Source organism: Mus caroli, unplaced genomic scaffold, assembly GCF_978045245.1.
Source record: "Mus caroli unplaced genomic scaffold, Mus_caroli_1 scaffold_39, whole genome shotgun sequence".
Lineage (NCBI taxonomy): Eukaryota > Metazoa > Chordata > Mammalia > Rodentia > Muridae > Mus > Mus caroli.
The window spans coordinates 911,543-930,187 of record NW_028227294.1 but is presented as its reverse complement, the minus strand read 5'-3'; the positions used below and the strand labels follow the sequence as shown (position 1 = coordinate 930,187).

The following is an 18,645-nucleotide window of genomic DNA, read 5'->3' as shown; positions in this document are numbered from 1 at the left end:
CTTCCTTCCTTCCTTCCTTCCTTCCTTTCTTTATTTTTATATTTATTTTTATTTTTATTTTTATTTATTAAATTTTTGGAGACTGGGTTTCTCTGTGTATCTCTGGATGTCCTAGAGCTCCCTCTTTAGACCAGGCTGTCATGCACTAAGAATTCCACTACTTCTGCCTCCCAGTTGATGAGAATCTAGGCAAGGGCCACCACCTGAACCGAAAATTAAGTCTTAAAATCCAAAAATAAAACCTTGTATTAAAAAAATAATAATACTCATAAACACTAAAAATAAAAAAAATACAAAAATCGAAACAAAACTACCAAAAAAAAAAGGCCAAAAAAACCCTAAAAAAAAAAAAACCTGTAGAGCTTTAAAAAAAAAACAAAAACCTAAAACACTCTAAAATATTAAAAAAAAAGAAAGAAAAACAAACAAACAAAAAAAATACACTAGAATCCTGAAAGACATGAAACAAAACAAAAACAAAAACAAAAAACATCAAAACTCTAAAACACTCTTCCAAATAACCTTAAGAAAAACACTAACATTCTAAAAAGAAAAAAAAATACACAAGAACCACAAAAAGACCCTAAAAAATTTTTTTTGAGTTTTTCTGTTTTTGAGTTTTGGGAAACTGTGTTTAGCTATGTACCTCTGGCTGTCCGGGAGCTCCCTTTGTATACTATGCTGGCCTTGAACTCCAAAGTCCACCTACATCTGCCTCCTAATTGGTGGGATATAAAGCATGTGCCACCACTGTCTGGCAACCGTAAAACAATCCGCAAATATAAAACCCCTAATTAAAAAAAAATCGAGGACAACAACAACAACAACAGCAAAATACCCCCTAAGAAATAGAGTAAAATGCTAAACAATAAATAAATAAAATAAAGCCTAAATTCAACCCCCAAACCTAAAATACATTAAAATCCTTAGAAAATGAGGAAAAACAAATGAACTTAAAACTCTCTCCTTTCTTCCTTTCTTTCTTCCTTTCTTTCTTCCTTTCTTTCTTCCTTTCTTCCTTTCTTCCTTCCTTCCTTTCTTTCCTTCTTTCTTTCTTTCTTTCTTTCTTTCTTTCTTTCTTTCTTTCTTGCTTCCTTCCTTTCTTTCTTTCTTTCTTTCTTTCTTTCTTTCTTTCTTTCTTTCTTTCTTTCTTTCCTTCTTTCTTTCCTTCTTTATTTCCTTCTTTCGTTCCTTACCTTCCTTCCTCCCTTCCTCCCTTCCTTCCTCCCTTCCTCCCTTCCTTCCTTCCTTCCTTCCTTCCTTCCTTCCTTCCTTCCTTCCTTCCTTCTTTCCTATATTCCTTCCTTTAAATTTCTTTCTGTCTTCCTTTCTTCCTTCTTTCCTTTCCTTTCTTTCTTTCTTTCTTTCTTTCTTTCTTTCTTTCTTTCTTTCTTTCTTTCCTTCTTTCTTTCCTTCTTTATTTCCTTCTTTCGTTCCTTACCTTCCTTCCTCCCTTCCTCCCTTCCTTCCTCCCTTCCTCCCTCCCTTCCTTCCTTCCTTCCTTCCTTCCTTCCTTCCTTCCTTCCTTCCTTCCTTCTTTCCTATATTCCTTCCTTTAAATTTTCTTTCTGTCTTCCTTTCTTCCTTCTTTCCTTTCCTTTCTTTCTTTCTTTCTTTCTTTCTTTCTTTCTTTCTTTCTTCCTTCAATTCTTCCTTTCTTCCTTTATTTCTACCTTCCTTCTTTACTTCATTCCATCTTTCCTTCCTTTTCCTTCCTTCCTTCCATCTATCTTTCTATCTATCTATCCATCCATCTATCTATCTTTCTATCTATCTATCTATCTATCTATCTATCTATCTATCTATCTATCTATCTATCATCTATCTATCATCTATCATCTATCTATCTATCATCTATCTACATATCTATCTATCTATCTTTCTATCTTTCTTTCTTAATTTATTACTTCCTTCCTTCCTTTCTTCCTACCTTATTTCTTTCCGTCCTTCTTTCCTTCCTTTTCCTTCTATCTATCTATCTATCTATCTATCTATCTATCTATCTATCTATCTATCTATCTATCTATCTATCATCTATGTTTCTTTCTTTCTTTCTTTCTTTTTTCTTTCTTTCTTTCTTTTCTCATTTTATTTCATTTTATTTTATTTCATTTGTTTTCTGAGTTTTTCATGACTGGGTTTCTCTGTGTATCCCTACCTGTCCTGGAGCTCCCTCTTTAGATCAGGCTGGCCTCAAACTCACAAATCTACTACCTCTGACTCCCAATTGCTGAGATTGAAGGCACGGTCCACAATTTCCTAGCAACCATAAAACAATTAAATACCAAATATAAATCCTTAAAATTAAAACAAACAAACAAACAAACAAAAAAACAACAAAACAAAAACCTAAAAAATAAAGTAAAATGCAAAAAAATATATATATAATTAAGCCTAAATTAAACACCAAAACTCTAAAACTTACTATAATACTTAAAAACCAAAAAAAAAAAAAAAAAAAAAAAAACCAAATAAAACCCAACAACAACAAAACACTTAACCTACACTAGAAGTCTAAAATCAAATAAATCTAAAACTTCTTCTAAAAAGGCTACAAACCCCTTACAAAAAAAAAAAAAAACTATGAAATTATATAGATATATATCAACCCCAAAATGACCCTTAAGCTACTTTTTGGTTTGATTTATTTTGTTTTTCAAAACTTTTTTTCTCTGTATAGCCCTGGATATACTGGAACATACTCTATAGACCAGACTTGCCTAGACCTTACAAATCCACCTGCCTCTGCTCCCAAGGGCTGGGAATAAAGGCATGAACCACACTTGACTGGCAAAGCTAAAACACTTTACCTCCAAAATAAAAAAATAATTTTTTCTTCAAAAATACAATAATTAATAATAATAATAATAATAATAATAATAATAATAATAATAATAATAAATAATTGAAGGAAAACTCTAAACAAAAACCCTTCATCCAAAAAACAAACAACCAAAAAACAGGACAACCTAGGATATAAAAAATAAGCAACAATAAAAAATAACAATAACATTCTACAAGTCTTCCAAACACACTATTAACCTTTTAAAAGACGCTAAATTTCTACAAAAATATACAGAGCCATAAATTTCACTAAATCTGTTTTCTTTCTTTCTTTCTTTCTTTCTTTCTTTCTTTCTTTCTTTCTTTCTTTCTGTCTTCCATTCTCTCTTTCTTTCTTTCTTTCTTCTTTCCTTCATTCTTATTATTTTTATTTCTTTTTTTTCTTCTTTTTTTTTTTCAAGTTTTTGGAGACTGAGTTTCTCTGTGTACTTCTGGCTGTCCTCGAACTCACTCTGTAGACCATGCTGCCTTCGACCTTAACACACTCCAACACACATACACATAAAAACTCAAAAAAATACTAAAAGCCTAAAGAAAACCCTAAAGCCAAAAACAAACAAACAAACAAAAACACTCTAAAATCTTTTTTAAAAATCACTAAACATACACTAAAACACAGAAAACCAAAATAACCTCTAAAACAATCTTCATAAAATCCTGAAACTGCTGTAAAGAACCCTAAATTTCTTTAAAAAAAAAATTACACAGGAAGCCCAAAATATGCATAAAGAAATTTGGTTCCTTCCTTCCTTCCTTCCTTCCTTCCTTCCTTCCTTCCTTCCTTCCTTCCTTTGTTTCTTTCCTACTTTGTTTTTATTTTATTTATTTATTTATTTTTTTGAAATTTTGGAGACTAGGTTTCTCTGTGGATCCCTAGCTCTACTGGAACTGCCACTGTAAACCATGCTGGCCTTGACCTAAGAAATCCAGTACTTCTTCCTCTCAAGTTCTGTGATTTAAGGCATGGGCCACCACTGCCTGGCAAACCTAAAACACTTAAATCCAACAATAAAATCTTAAAATTAAAAAAAATAATAATAATAATCAAAAACTATAAAAACAAAACAAAAATCCCTAAAAATAAAAGATAGAACACTAACAAAAATTTAAAAAAAAAACCCAAAACCCTAAAGCACCCTAAAAAACTAACAAATAAATCATAAAAAACATTAAAAATACACTAAAATTAGAAAAAAACAAACAAAAAAACCATCTAAGATACTCATAAAAAAAACCTACAAAACCCTTTACAAAAACCACTAAAATTCTAAAAAAAAAAAACCAAACAACAAAAAAAAAAACAAAAAGGCAAAAATGTCCATTAATTATTTTTCTCTTTTCTTTCTTTCTTTCTTTCTTTCTTTCTTTCTTTCTTTCTTTCTTTCTTTCTTTCTTTCTTTCTTTCTTTCTTTCTTTCTTTCTTTCTTTTTTTCTTTCTTTCTTTCTTTCTTTCTTTCTTTCCTTCCATCCTTCTTTCCTTCCTTCCTTCCTTCCTTCCTTCCTTCCTTCCTTCCTTCCTTCCTTCCTTCCTTCCTTCTTTCTTTCTTTCTTTCTTTATTTTTTTCTTATTTTTTTTCAGATTTTGGAGACTGGGTTTGTATGTGTATCCCTTCCTATATTGGACCTGCCTCTGTAAACCAGGCTGGCCTTGAACTAAGAAAGCCAATACTTCTTCCTCTCAAAGTGCTGGGATTTAAGGCATGGGCCACCACTTCCTGCCTACCCTAAAACTATTAATTCCATCAATAAAACCTTAAAAGTAAAAAAATAATAATATCTTAAAACTCTATAAAAACAAAACAAAAACCCCTAAAAATGAAAGATAGAACCCTAGAAAAAAAGCAAAAACCCAAAACACTGAAACACCCTAAAAAACTTTGTAAAAAATCAGAAAAATCACTAATAATATACTAAAATACTCAAAAAAAAAAAAAAACCCTATAAGATACTGTTATAAAACACCCTACAAAACCCTTTACAAAAAAAAAAAAAAAAGAAACAAAACTGAAATTCTAAAAATAAGAAAAAAAAAGAAAAAAAAAAAAACCAGAAAGGACAAAATGTCCTTTAAGTATTTTTTTTCTTTTCTTTCTTTCTTCCTTCCTTTCTTCCTTCCTTTCTTTCTTTCTTTCTTTCTTTCTTTCTTTCTTTCTTTCTTTCTTTCTTTCTTTCTTTCTTTCTTTCTTATTTTTTTCTTCCTTCCTTCCTTTCTTCCTTCTTTCCTTCCTTCCTTCCTTCCTTCCTTCCTTTCTTTATTTTTATATTTATTTTTATTTTTATTTTTATTTATTAAATTTTTGGAGACTGGGTTTCTCTGTGTATCTCTGGATGTCCTAGAGCTCCCTCTTTAGACCAGGCTGTCATGCACTAAGAATTCCACTACTTCTGCCTCCCAGTTGATGAGAATCTAGGCAAGGGCCACCACCTGAACCGAAAATTAAGTCTTAAAATCCAAAAATAAAACCTTGTATTAAAAAAATAATAATACTCATAAACACTAAAAATAAAAAAAATACAAAAATCGAAACAAAACTACCAAAAAAAAAAGGCCAAAAAAACCCTAAAAAAAAAAAACCTGTAGAGCTTTAAAAAAAAAACAAAAACCTAAAACACTCTAAAATATTAAAAAAAAAGAAAGAAAAACAAACAAACAAAAAAAATACACTAGAATCCTGAAAGACATGAAACAAAACAAAAACAAAAACAAAAAACATCAAAACTCTAAAACACTCTTCCAAATAACCTTAAGAAAAACACTAACATTCTAAAAAAGAAAAAAAAATACACAAGAACCACAAAAAGACCCTAAAAAATTTTTTTTTGAGTTTTTCTGTTTTTGAGTTTTGGGAAACTGTGTTTAGCTATGTACCTCTGGCTGTCCGGGAGCTCCCTTTGTATACTATGCTGGCCTTGAACTCCAAAGTCCACCTACATCTGCCTCCTAATTGGTGGGATATAAAGCATGTGCCACCACTGTCTGGCAACCGTAAAACAATCCGCAAATATAAAACCCTAATTAAAAAAAAATCGAGGACAACAACAACAACAACAGCAAAATACCCCTAAGAAATAGAGTAAAATGCTAAACAATAAATAAATAAAATAAAGCCTAAATTCAACCCCCAAACCTAAAATACATTAAAATCCTTAGAAAATGAGGAAAAACACTAAAAAATATTCTAAAAGCCTGACAACCAAAAAAATCCTCTAAAACACTCTTCTAAAAATCCTTCAAACCCTAAATAAAAACCCTAAATTTTAAAAATTCTAAATAAAGTGGCTGGCAACACTAAAACTCTTAAACTCACAATATACAACCCTCAAATTAAAAAGAAAAACTCAAGAACACACACACAAAAACTAAATAAAACAGTAAAGTGCTAAGAAATAAGTCCCTTAAACCTTGTAAGAACCAGATATCACTAAAACACCCTAAAGTCCTTTAAAAATTATAGAAAAACCTCTAAACATACACTATAATACTTAAAATCAAACAATATTCTAAAATACTCTTCTAAAACCCTATAAACACCTAAAAAAATGTAATATTAAAAAAAAATAAGAACCACACAATAAGCCAAAAATAACCAAAAAGTACTTTTCTTTCTGTCTTTCTTCTTTTTTTCTTTGTTTTCTTTCTTTCTTTCTTTCTTTCTTTCTTTCTTTCTTTCTTTCTTTCTTTCTTCCTTTCTTTCTTATTTCTTTCTTTCTTATTTCTTTATTTATTACTTTTTTTTTTCCGTGACTGGGTTTCTCTTTGTATCCCTACCTGTCCTGGAACTGCCTCTGTAGACGAGGGTGGCCTCAAACTCGGAAATCCACCCGCCTCCGCCTCCCAAGTATTGGGATTTAAGGCATGGGCTACCACTGCCTGGCAACTCTAAAACTTTTAAACTCCAAATTTAAAACTATAAAATTAAAAATGGAAGAAGAACAAGCACAACCTCCACCACAACAACAACAACAACAAAAAAACCCTAAGAAGACCAGTAAAATGCAAAAATAATAAATAAATAAATAAATAAATAAATAAATAAATAAATAAATAAAGCCTAAATAAAACCACAATTCACTAAAACAAAAAAACAAACAAACAAAAAACAATCAAACAAACAAACAAACAAAAAAAACTGGCTGGCAACACTAAAGCTCTTAAACTCAAAAGATACAAACCTAAAATTATAAAAATAAAACAAAACTCAAGAACACACACACAAACCCTATATAAAACAGTAAAATGCTAAAAAAAAAAAAAAATCACTTAAACCTATTAAGAACCAAAAATCACTAAAAGAAAGTCCCTAACATCCTTTTAAAAATATAGAATAAACTCTAAAAATGTACTAAAACCCTGAATACCAATGTACCTCAAAAACATTCTTCTAAAAACCTCACAAAACCATTAAAAAAAACCTGAAATTCTAAAAAAACATGAACCCAAAAATAACCATACAACTATTTTTTTTCTTTTTTCTTTTTTCTTTACTTTTTTTTTTTTGTTTGTTTGTTTGTTTTTTTGAGACAGTGTTTCATTGTGGCTGTCCTGGAACTCACTTTGTATACCAGACTGACCTCAAATTCAGAAATCCACTACCTCTGCCTCTCAAGTGTGGGATTAAAGGCATTTGTCTCCACTGTCTGGCAAGAGTAAAACTCATAAACTGCAAAATACAACTCTAAAATTTTCAAAAAAATTTATCAAAGACAAAAACAAAAAAACAAAAAGAAAAATAAAAACAAAACAAAACAAAACAAAACAAAAAAAACTAAAAAATTTTTGTAAAACCATAAAAAGGAACCCCTAAAGACGAAAAAAAAATCCCAAACCCAAAACACTTTAAAATCCATTAAAAGAAAAAAAAAAAAAAAAAACAGAAAAAACACTAAATATACACGAAAACAGTGAAATCAAAACAAAAAACAACAACAACAAAATAAAAAACAAACTCTAAAACACTCATCTTAAAAAAATTACACTGAAACTCTTTTCTTTCTTTCTTTCTTCTTCTTCTTTTTTTTTTTTTTTCGTTTTTTCCTTTATGAGACTGGGTTTCTCTGTTTATCCCTGGCTGTCCTGGAAGTCACTCTGCCACCATTTCCTGGCAACCATAAAACAATGAAACACCAATATTAAAACCCTAAAATTAAAAAAAAAAATATTCAAGCAAAACAACAAAATCTCTTCTAAAAACCCTACAATTCCTTAAAAAAAAAAAAAAAAAAAAAAAAAACACAACAAAAAACTAAAATTCTAAAGAAAATACACTAAAAGCCAAAAAATGTCCCTAAAATTCTTTTCATTCTTTCTTCGTTACTTTATTCATATATTTTTTTTTTTTGAGACTGGGTTTCTCTGTGTATCCTTGGGTATACCCAAACCCTGAACTCCCCTCAATAAGAACCCTAAATATTTGTAAAAAAAAAAAATATTAAAACCCTAAATAAGAACATGAAACCCAAAAAAGTACCATAAGCCCCTTAAAAAACCCTCAAAATTCTTTAAAAATACTCAAAAATCCTAAAGAAAAAGACCAAAAAAACCCATAAAGCCTTAAAAAAGGTCCTGAAACCATTAAAAAAATCCCTAAAGACTTTAAAAAAAAAATTAAGAAAGACCTTTAAAAAAAACCTGAAAAGACCCTTAAAACCTAAAAAAGAAAACGTTGATGTTTTTAAAAAATCAACAAAAACCCTTTAAGAAAAAACTATAAAATTATAAAAAAAGAAACTAAAAGAAACTAAAACCCCAGCAAAATATCCCAAAATTCTAAAACACCAAAAGACCCTACAAATAACCAGAAACCCTAAAAAAACAAAAAACATCAGCAAAAAACAACAACAACAAAAAAATAAATAGTTTAAAAAATAATAATAATAAAACCTAAAACATTCCTAAAATCATTTAAAAACACTAAAGAACCCTAAAATACCTTAAAAATGTAGAAGAAATGAAGAAACTTCAAAAAAAAGAAAAAAGAAAAAAGACATATAATTGAACCTCAAAAAAACCTAAGGCCCTAAAACACAAAAAGACCCCATTTTTTTTTTTTTTTTTTTTGTGGCTAATAGTTATTAATCCTTTTTTTTAAATTAGGAATTTTCTTCATTCACATTTCACATGCTATACCAAATATCTCACATACTCTCCCCCTGCCACTCCCCTATCCACCCACTCCCACTTCTTGGCCCTGGCGTTCCACTGTACTGAGGAATGTTAAGTTTGCAAGACCAATGGGCCTCTCTTTCCACTGATGGCCAAAATATTTTAAAACCATAAAAAACCTAAAACCTTAAAAAATCACCCCCACAACCGCAAAATATCTAAAATACTTAAAAAACCCTAAAATTAACCTAAAACGAAAAAAAAAAAAAAAAAAAAAAGAAAACCCAGAAAAACCTTAGGTTCTTTAAACAAACACTAAATGATCCCTAAAAAGCTAAAAACAAAAACAAAAAGAATAGAAATAAAACAAAGCAAAACAAAAAACCAAAAAAAACCCAAAAAATCCTAAATTACTTTTTTTTTTTTTTTTTTTGGTATTTTAAGACGGTTTTTTTTTTTTTTTTTTTTTTTTTTTTTTTGTAGCTCTAGGATTCTTGGAACTCACTCTCAAGACCAGGCTGGCTTCAAACTCAGAAATCCTCCTGTTTCTGCCTCCCCAGTGCTGGGATTAAATGCAAGGGCCATCACTGCCCGCCGACCCTAAAATACTTAATAAACACTTTTAAAAACAAAAACTACAATTAAAAAAAAAAAAAAAGCAAGAACTCTAATAAGACCCCAAAAATTCTAAAACACTAAAAATTGCCCTAAAATTCAACAAAAACTCAAGAACCCTAAAAAGACCCCCAAAAGTATAAAACCATAAAAAAAAAACCTATGGCATTATAAAATTGCCCAAAACACTGAGAAAAATCCTAAAATCATCTTTTACAGGAAAGAATTCTTAATAAAATAAAATAAAGCATAAAATGAAATAAAAATAAAATCCTTAATAAAACCTTTTTAAAAACGTAAAAAAACCCTCAAAAATTCTAATTTTTAAAAAACCTTTAAACAACCTAAAATAATAATAAAAAATCTCTAGAACCCAAAAAGACATGAAAAACCCTTACCCTAAAAAACCATATAATGTTAAAAAAAGATCCTTCTAGAAGCCTAAAAAGCTGTAAAACTAAAGCTCAAAAATCTAAAAACAAAAACCTAAAAAAAAAAAAATCTTAGAAAAAAACATAAAAGAATCCTAAATTACTAAAACACCCTAAAATCCTTTATAAAAAACTAAAAAAAACCCTTAAAACACTAAAAAACAACAAAAAAATCAACTCTGAAAAAATCAAGAACTCTAAAAAGATTGTGCCAGAATTCCTAAAACCATAAAAATCCTAAACTAAAAACAAAAACAAAAAAACCCTAAAAATACATCAAAACCTTGAAATTCTAGAAAAACCCTAAATTCCTATTTAAAAAAAAAAAAAAACCTACAAAACCTTAAAATTCTAAATGAAATCTTGAAAACCTAAAAACAATCCTAAATCCCTAAAAAAAAAAAAAAACCTTAAATGTATTGTTAAAAAAAAAAAACTCAAAGAACCTAAAAACCCTAAAACTCTAAAACGAAAATAGAATCTGAAACCATTAAAAAACAAACAAATAAACAAAAACTTAAAAACTTAAAAAAAAAAATAAATAAAAAATCCTTTGAAAAAAAACTAAAAATACCGTAAAAACATTAAAAGCATACAAAGAAAACCTCAAAGCTTTAAAAAATCATATAAATGTAAATATACATACACCTACACCTACACATACACATATATTGTTTTTTTTAGAACAGCATTTTAGAGATTTTAGGCGTTGTGTTTTAGTATATGTATAGTGGTTTTTTTTTTTTTGTTTTTTTGTTTTTCTTTGTTTATTAAGAACCAGGCCACCCTGGTGTTCAGAGTGATTTCCATGACTGCCAGGGTATACACAGAGAAACACACTCACCAAAATCACACACAAATTAAAAAAAAAAAAAGTAAGAAAGAAGGATTTAAAGATAGAAGGAAATTGAGAAAGAAGGAGAGACAGAAACATGGAAAAAGAAAGACAGAATTACATAGATAGATAGATAGATAGATAGATAGATAGATAGATAGATAGATAGATAGACAGACAGACAGACAGACAGACAGACAGACAGACAGACCACTGCTCGCCAGGAAAGAGAGTTCCTGGGGACTGCCGGGTTTTGCAGACTCTGGATTCCAGATTTGCCTCACTGGCAGCTCCCTTGTATCCACTAACCAAAGAGAAAGGGGAATTCACCTGGACCAGAGAACATCAGCTAGCCTTTGAAACTCTCAAAAATGCACTGCAGCAGGCTCCGGCATTGGCCCTGCCAGGTTTAAACAAACCTTTCACCCTATATATTGATGAAAGTAATGGAGTGGCAAGGGGAGTCCTTAACCGGGTTTTGGAACCATGGAAGTGCCTGGTAGCCTACTTATCAAAGAAACTGGACTCTGTGGCCAGTGGATGGCCCTCCTGCCTGTGAGCGATAGCAGCCACGGCTGTGCTATTAAGAGATGCTGACAAACTGACTATGGGCCAGAATGTTACCATAGTGGCCCCACACTCTCTTGAGAGCATCGTCAGACAACCACCGGATCGCTGGATGACCAACGCCCGAATGACGCTTTACCAGAGCCTATTGCTAACAGAGCGAGTAAGTTTCGCACCCCCAGCCATTCTCAACACTGCCTCCTTACTACCTGAGGCTGACGAGACCCCTGCACATAAGTGTGAAGAAATAATTGCAGAAGAGACTGGAATCTGGCCAGACCTCACAGACCAACCTTGGCCAGGGGCGATGACTTGGTTCACGGACAGAAGCAGCTTTGTGGTAGAAGGTAAGCAGAAGGCTGGGGCAGCAGTAGTGGATGGAAAGTCTGTCATATTGGCCAGCAGCCTGCCGGAGGGTACATCAGCTCAAAAAGGGGAACTAATTGCACTAATTCAAGCCTTAAGGCTGGCAGAAGGAAGGACTCTTAATGTCTATACCAACAGCTGGCATGCTTTTGCCAAGACTCATGGTCACGGAGCAATATACCGACACTGTGGACTGCTGATGTCTGCCGGCAAAGACATCAAAAATAAAGAAGAAATTCTCAGCTTATTAGAAGCTGTTCATTTGCCCCGTTGGATGGAAATTATCCATTGCCCAGGACACCAGAAAGGAACTGGGCCCGTTGAAAAAGGAAATCAAATGGCAGACCAAGAAGCTAAAAAAGCAGCCCAAGGGCCAATGACTCTGGTGATGAGAACCCAACAGCCCACTGCTGAGGAAATAAAAGAACCCTCACAGAAGAAGAGGGGTGAGATTACATAGCTAACATACACCATCTGACCCATTTAGGAACTAAAAAAATACTAAAAAGAAAAAAAAACACCAGGCCGGTCCTGCCCACCGCTCTCGGCGAGGCAGTGCCGGCAGCTCGCAGCGGGCGGGCAGCGCCGGCCGGCCTTACTGCGGGGCCAGCTGCCACCGCGGACAAAGGCGGCGCACGGTCCGCACTCTGCTGGTGAGCTCCGGGCTGACACAGCAGCAGCAGAGGCTGTCTGTGCCCCGCGAGCGAGTTGTAAAATGCTGGTGGCGAGTGCGGCGGCCTGCCGTCCCGCCTGGCGTACTAGAGTGGCCGTGAAGCCTGCCACAGCTGGGGAGGGGCCGACTGCGGCCGCCGTCCCTCCTTTGGCTTTCCCCCTGGAGTCTGCCCGCACTCCCTTGTGTCTGCGCGCCCGCCCGCGGGGCACACCGAAAAGTGTAGTCGTCGTCCCCCGCCCTGCCGCGCAGGCGCCTTGCGTTTCCTAAGCTCGGGAGGCCGCCGTTGCCTCCGGCCAAAAGAGCTCCGTGGATGCCTGTGTGCGGGGTGGCGGGCCCCTGGCCCGCCGCCGCCTCCAAGGGCTCAAGCTATGCGGGAAGACAGTGCAGAGAGCACCGGGTGTCTATCAAGTAGTTAAATAGTTAAATTGCTGCCTCTGCCACTCCCAGGAGTTTACGCCACATTCCCGCGCCGAGGCGCGCGCGGCGGAGATTCGGCACTTAGCTCCTCCCTGTTCATTCGCCGTTACTGAGAAAATCCTGGTTAGTTTCTTTCCCTCCGCTGACTAATATGCTTAAATTCAGCGGGTCGCCACAAGGTTCCCTGGTTGCTTCTCACTCCCCTGTCCCCTGTATCCTGTCTCTTATGAACAGAAAAAAATTGCGTTCATTTTAAAATATCAGTGGTCTGGTGCAGCCAAATGTGAGAGCTGCACTCCTTTCTCTGCCCCGTGTGTTTTCTCTTCTCAGGCACCGCCCTGAGCTGCTGGCAGTGAATCTGTTCTAAGCTCTGGTGAGGGAGACCACTCACTTGGGGCTTCTTCTGTCCAAGGTAAGGAACACCTGCGAGTCTAACTGCCAGGCTCTGATAAAGGTCTCGTCTCTGTGGGACTAGAAAGTGCCCCAACAATCTGACCTAGGTAATAAAAAGTTATAGAGGTTAAGAAAAGGATAGAGGTCTGCAAAAAGAGCTGAGAGCAAAGCTTCAGCAGACTCAGAAAAGATAAGTTAACAGTGAGAAGAGATACTCTAAATGAGAAATATTTAAAAGAGGAACCAATAAAATGAGGCTGAAGAAGACAGAGACCAGAGTCAGAATCAGAGATGTGCTGTAAGACAGAAAGATAAACCAGGGTAGTCGAACTATGAAAAAAGTTAAGTGACAGAATATAAATATAATAATTAGATAACATTCAAAGTAAGCAAAGACAAGGAAGAAAAAAATAGATAGATAGATAGATAGATATATATAGAGAGAGACATTATATGAGATCTCCATTACAGTTAAAAAACAGGAGCAAAGAGAAATAAATGACAAAGACTAGAACCTAGCAAAGTGACACTTGCTAATAATACTAGCACTTAGAAGTGATCTGTAAAAAAAATAGGGAGCCAGAAAATTTTTTAAATAAAGATAAGAGAAATAAAATGATGGCCACAAAAGTCAGGGAAACTAGAAAACTTAGTACCTGGCAACAAAAAAAAGCTTTTGGCTAAAAATCAAAGTGTTTATTGTTAAAGAAGAGCACTGGGTGAGAGACTGTCCTAACAAAAAGAAGAGACTGTGTTTCATATTCCTCCACTGACCAATGCAAAGCAAGTTTAAAAGGTTCCTGGACACTGTGGGCCTTTGCAAACTGTGGATTCCAGGTTTTGCTGAATTAAAAAGATAAACAGCCCTTCGTATAGGAAATAAAGAACAACCTTGGATGGCCTTAGATGCTATTGAGACTGCCCTAATGTTGTCCCCAACTTTGGGACTCCTAGATGTGACTGAGAATAAAGGTATTGCCAAAGAGGTTCTTACTCAAAAATTGGGACCCTAGAAAAGACCAGTGGCATACTTGTAAAAATTAAACCTGGTGACTGAGAAATGGCCTGCTTGTCTGCACATAGTGGCTTCTGGTCAAGGACGCAGATAAATTGACTCTGAGACAAAACTTGGCACATGATCCAATTGTTCCCCTGACTGATGGACACATTATCAGAGCTTTTTGTTGACAGAACAAGTGACCTTCGCTTCCCCTGCTAACCTGCTGAGTCTTCACCTACTCATCACTGCTCTGACATTCTGGCAGAAGGAACTTCGGCTAAGAAGGCTGAACCCCTGGCACTAACCCAAGCCATGCGGTTGGCTGAAGGCAGAGACATTACAAACAAAGAAGAAATTCTGGCCCTCCTAGAAGCTCCTGAATGAACTGGGTGAGTTGGGGTACCGGGTATCAGCCAAGAAAGCTCAGTTATATCGCACCGAGGTGACCTACCTAGGGTACACCCTCCGGGAAGAAAAGCGGTGGCTCACCGAGGCCAGAAAAAAGACTGTGATGCTGATCCCAACCCCCACCACCCCGCGCCAATTACGTGAGTTTCCCCAGTACGTGAGTTTCTGGGGACGGCGGGCTTTTGCAGACTCTGGATACCAGGGTTCGCGACACTGGCGGCCCCTCTATATTCACTTACTAAAGAAAAAGTCCCATTCACCTGGACTGAGGAACACCAAAAAGCCTTTGACAGCATAAAGGCAGCCCTGCTTGCAGCCCCCGCTCTGGCTTTGCCAGATTTGACTAAGCCTTTTACCCTATGCAGTAGCCCTGCTTGTTAAAGACGCTGACAAGCTTACTCTGGGTCAGCATGTGACTGTAATCGCCCCCCATGCTCTGGAGAGTATTGTACGTCAGCCCCCTGACCGGTGGATGACTAATGCCCGGATGACCCACTACCAGAGTTTGCTGCTCCTTGGCGGATGACTCCACTCCTGTATATCAATGTGCTGATGTCCTGGCTGAAAAAACTGGAACAAGGAGGGATCTGACTGATCAGCCTTGGCCAGGTGTGCCTGCCTGGTACACAGATGGCAGCAGCTTTGTCACAGGAGCGGCAGTAGTAGATGGAAAGCAGCTCATATCCATGGGGCCATCTACCAACAGAGGGGGCTACTTACCTCGGCAGGTAAAGATCAAATCAGCCTTGGCCTGAACGTTTGAACTGGTACACGGATGGCAGTAGCCTCATGGTTAAAGGTAAGCGGAAGGTGGGGACAGCAGTGCAGCGGTGGACAAAAAGCAAGTGATCTAGGCCAGCAGCCTCCCTAAAGAGACTTCAGCCCAGAAAGCTGAATTTGTGGTTTTGATACAAGCTTTATAAATGACAAAAGAAAAGTCTACACTGACAGCAGGTATGCTTTTGCCACTGTATGAAACAATATACAGACAAAGAAAGCTGTTGACATCTGCAGAAAAGACCTAAGATGCTGTGAAAAAAAAAAAATCAGATGGCAGATCTAACCGCCAAACAGGCATCCCAAAGAACAATAATCCTGTTGCCCAGGTAAGTCAGGGTGTGGCCAGGTATTTAGAGGTCAAATAAAAATTACAGACCTCAGAGCTCAGGACAGATAAAAAATTAGTTTAAAACTCTAAGACAGACCTTGACAAAATTAATCGTGGAGACTGGCACAGACTTGGTGTTCCTTCCTTATGCCCTATTTAAACGTACTAGAAATACTCCCTCTTGATTCAGTTTTACTCTTTTTAAGATCCTTTATGAGACTCCTATGCCCATCATAGTCTCAAATGATGTGTTTAAACCTATGTTGTTATAATAATGATCTGTATGCTAAGTTAAAAGGCTTGCAGGTGGTCTGGTCACAACTGGAAAGGATCGGACTAAGTACGCATATGACATCGCGCCAGGGATCCCAACAGTCGAGACAGTGAACGAGCTGGGTACCCCAAGGACATCTCACCAGTTCCAGCCAGAGATCTGATCTACGTGCACCTACATCATGCCCAGACCCTCAAGCCTCGCTAAAAGGGCCCCTGCCTAGTTCTGTTTACTAATGCTTCTTATTTTGTTTTTGTTCCCATGTTAAAATAGAGTAAATGCAGTGTCTAAAATACTAAGATTAGAATTACTCACTAGAAGAAGGGGGGAATGAAAGAGGAAAAACTGAACTTTTCCTGAACTCTCTTACCCCTCCCATCCAGAGACTGTTCCCGGAGCACTCCTGAACTTTTTACCCCAGAGTATCCCCTCCCAACTAAGAACTGTTCCAGGAACATTTTTTAGATAAGGGTCTCTTGGAACAAACCTAGTCCTACCCCTCCTAACTGAGGACTGTTCCAAGAACATTTTTGAGATAGGGGCCTCCTGGTACTACCCCAGAATGTTCCAATAGATCAAGTATATTGCCAAAATATAGGACACGACCCCTTGGTTACGAAAAGCCCCTTGGAAAGTCCCTGGGAATAACCTTTGGCAGAACCCCTTAGTGACGCACATTTGTACTTTCTCCACCCTGTTCCCCCCTTGCCCTTTTCTTATAAAAGCCTGTGAAAATTTGGGCTGGTCGTCGAATCTCCTCTGCACCATGCTGGGTGTATGAGTTTCGACCCCAGAGCCTCTGGTATATGTGCTTTTTATGTGCTTTCTTGTCATTGCTATATTAAATCTTACTCTCTACATCTTAAGTTCGGTCTCAGTGTCTTCTTGGGTGCGCTGCTGTCCCGAGGCTTGAGTGAGTGTCTCCCTTTGGGAGTCGTGGAGTCTTTCAGTAGACCAGGTTGGTCTCTAATTCAGAAAAATTCCAGACCCTGCCTCCTGAGTGCTGGAAATAAATGCATGCATCATAATGGCTGTCTTATTAACTCCTTATTTTGATAAAATTGACATTAGAAGCACACACCTGTTTAGCATAGCCTTCTTCACCTCTGCAGAAGTTCTCTTAAAGAAGAGCCTTGGTCCAGCATTCTCTCCCACCCCACACCCATTGCCCTTTAGGATCTCATATTTATGACAGAGGCAACAGCTTTGTTTCTGGTTTAAACAGGCAAGATCTTCAAACACAGACAATGGCCAAGTATGATGATTGAACAAAGAATGATAGTCACAAGACAGTGCACCAGGGTTGCTGTGGCTTAATACACCAGTTCTACAGCCATTTAGAAGACAAACCTCTGAAGGGGCTGAGCATGACATCCTTCAAAAAGAAGAGAGGAGGATGCCTTCATCCCAGGCCCTGAGAAATATTGTCGGCTGCAGAATTTCTCACAGTTGGAAGGAAGGTAATGAACCTGTCACCCATTGGAAGGCCATATTTCTAGGTCAACTGCCAACAAACCCTTGTCTTTATTTGGTGAAGTATGATGGTATTGACAGCGTCTATGGACAGAAGCTCAACAGTGTTGAGAGGATTTTAAATCTTAAGGTCTTGCCTCATTATATAGTATTTCCTCAGATAAGGGATGCCCACTTCACCAGAAGCCTGGTTGGCAGAGGGGTGCAACACAAATTTGAGAGAAAGCATGGCTCTGAGGAAAAGTGGAATGGGTTGGTGCAAGCCCAGGTGCCAGTCATAAAGGACTGGTTTTACATTAGCTACAAGAAGGATCCGGTCCTCTACATTTATCAGCTCCTATTTGACTACAGTGAAGGTAACCTTGACATCATTCCAGAGACTCCTCATGCTGAGGTGACATCACATGATAACAGTGACTTCTTAATAGGTAAATGGGTGCAGTACACCAGAGAGGACGGTTCCAAAAATCTTGGAAAGGTTGTTTACCAAATTCTTGCCAATCCTTCTGTGTACTTTATCAAGTTTCATGGTGATCTCCACATCAATGTCTATAATCTGGTGTCAAGACTCCTTAAGGTGAAAAAAAATCACAAAAGTACAGGCCCATAAGCTTGTAGAATTGGAAAAAAAAAAATGTTTGTTTTCCTGTGTTGGCTATCTCTCTTTGACAAACCCAGTATGATTGCCAATAAAATTTGTTTTGCTCTAAAATTTAAAATGTGTGACATGACATGCTGTGAGTGAAGACATTGTTGGAAGAGATGGGCTATGGTGGAAGAACAGTACATACATCTGATATCACACATGGTAAAATTAAAAGGACTTAGCATCTCTGCTCTGTATGGAGGACTGGAATTGGAGATGGGATGTGGTGGAGCAGGGATCGAAGCAAAAGAAGGATGTTTATTAAGTAGGGGTGAAGGATATAACATCAGTAGAATCTCTGGTATGATGTCTGAGGAAGAAACAAAGTTGGTGAAAGAGTGACACATAAAAGGAATTTGGCCTTAGAACATAAAGTGTAACCCATAAAAATGATCCAAACAGACTCAGCAATCAGAGAATTTCAGGTTTCATTTGAATAATGAAGTCTAGTGAAACTTGTCTCCCTTTTTAAGATTTTTATCTTTTCTTATA

At 36.2% G+C, this 18,645-nt stretch overlaps 1 pseudogene; it reads left to right on the top strand.

Moving 5' to 3' along the window:
- Window positions 1-17,291: 17,291 nt before the first annotated feature.
- Window positions 17,292-18,117, top strand: LOC146999789 (Y-linked testis-specific protein 1-like; annotated as a pseudogene).
- Window positions 18,118-18,645: the final 528 nt, after the last annotated feature.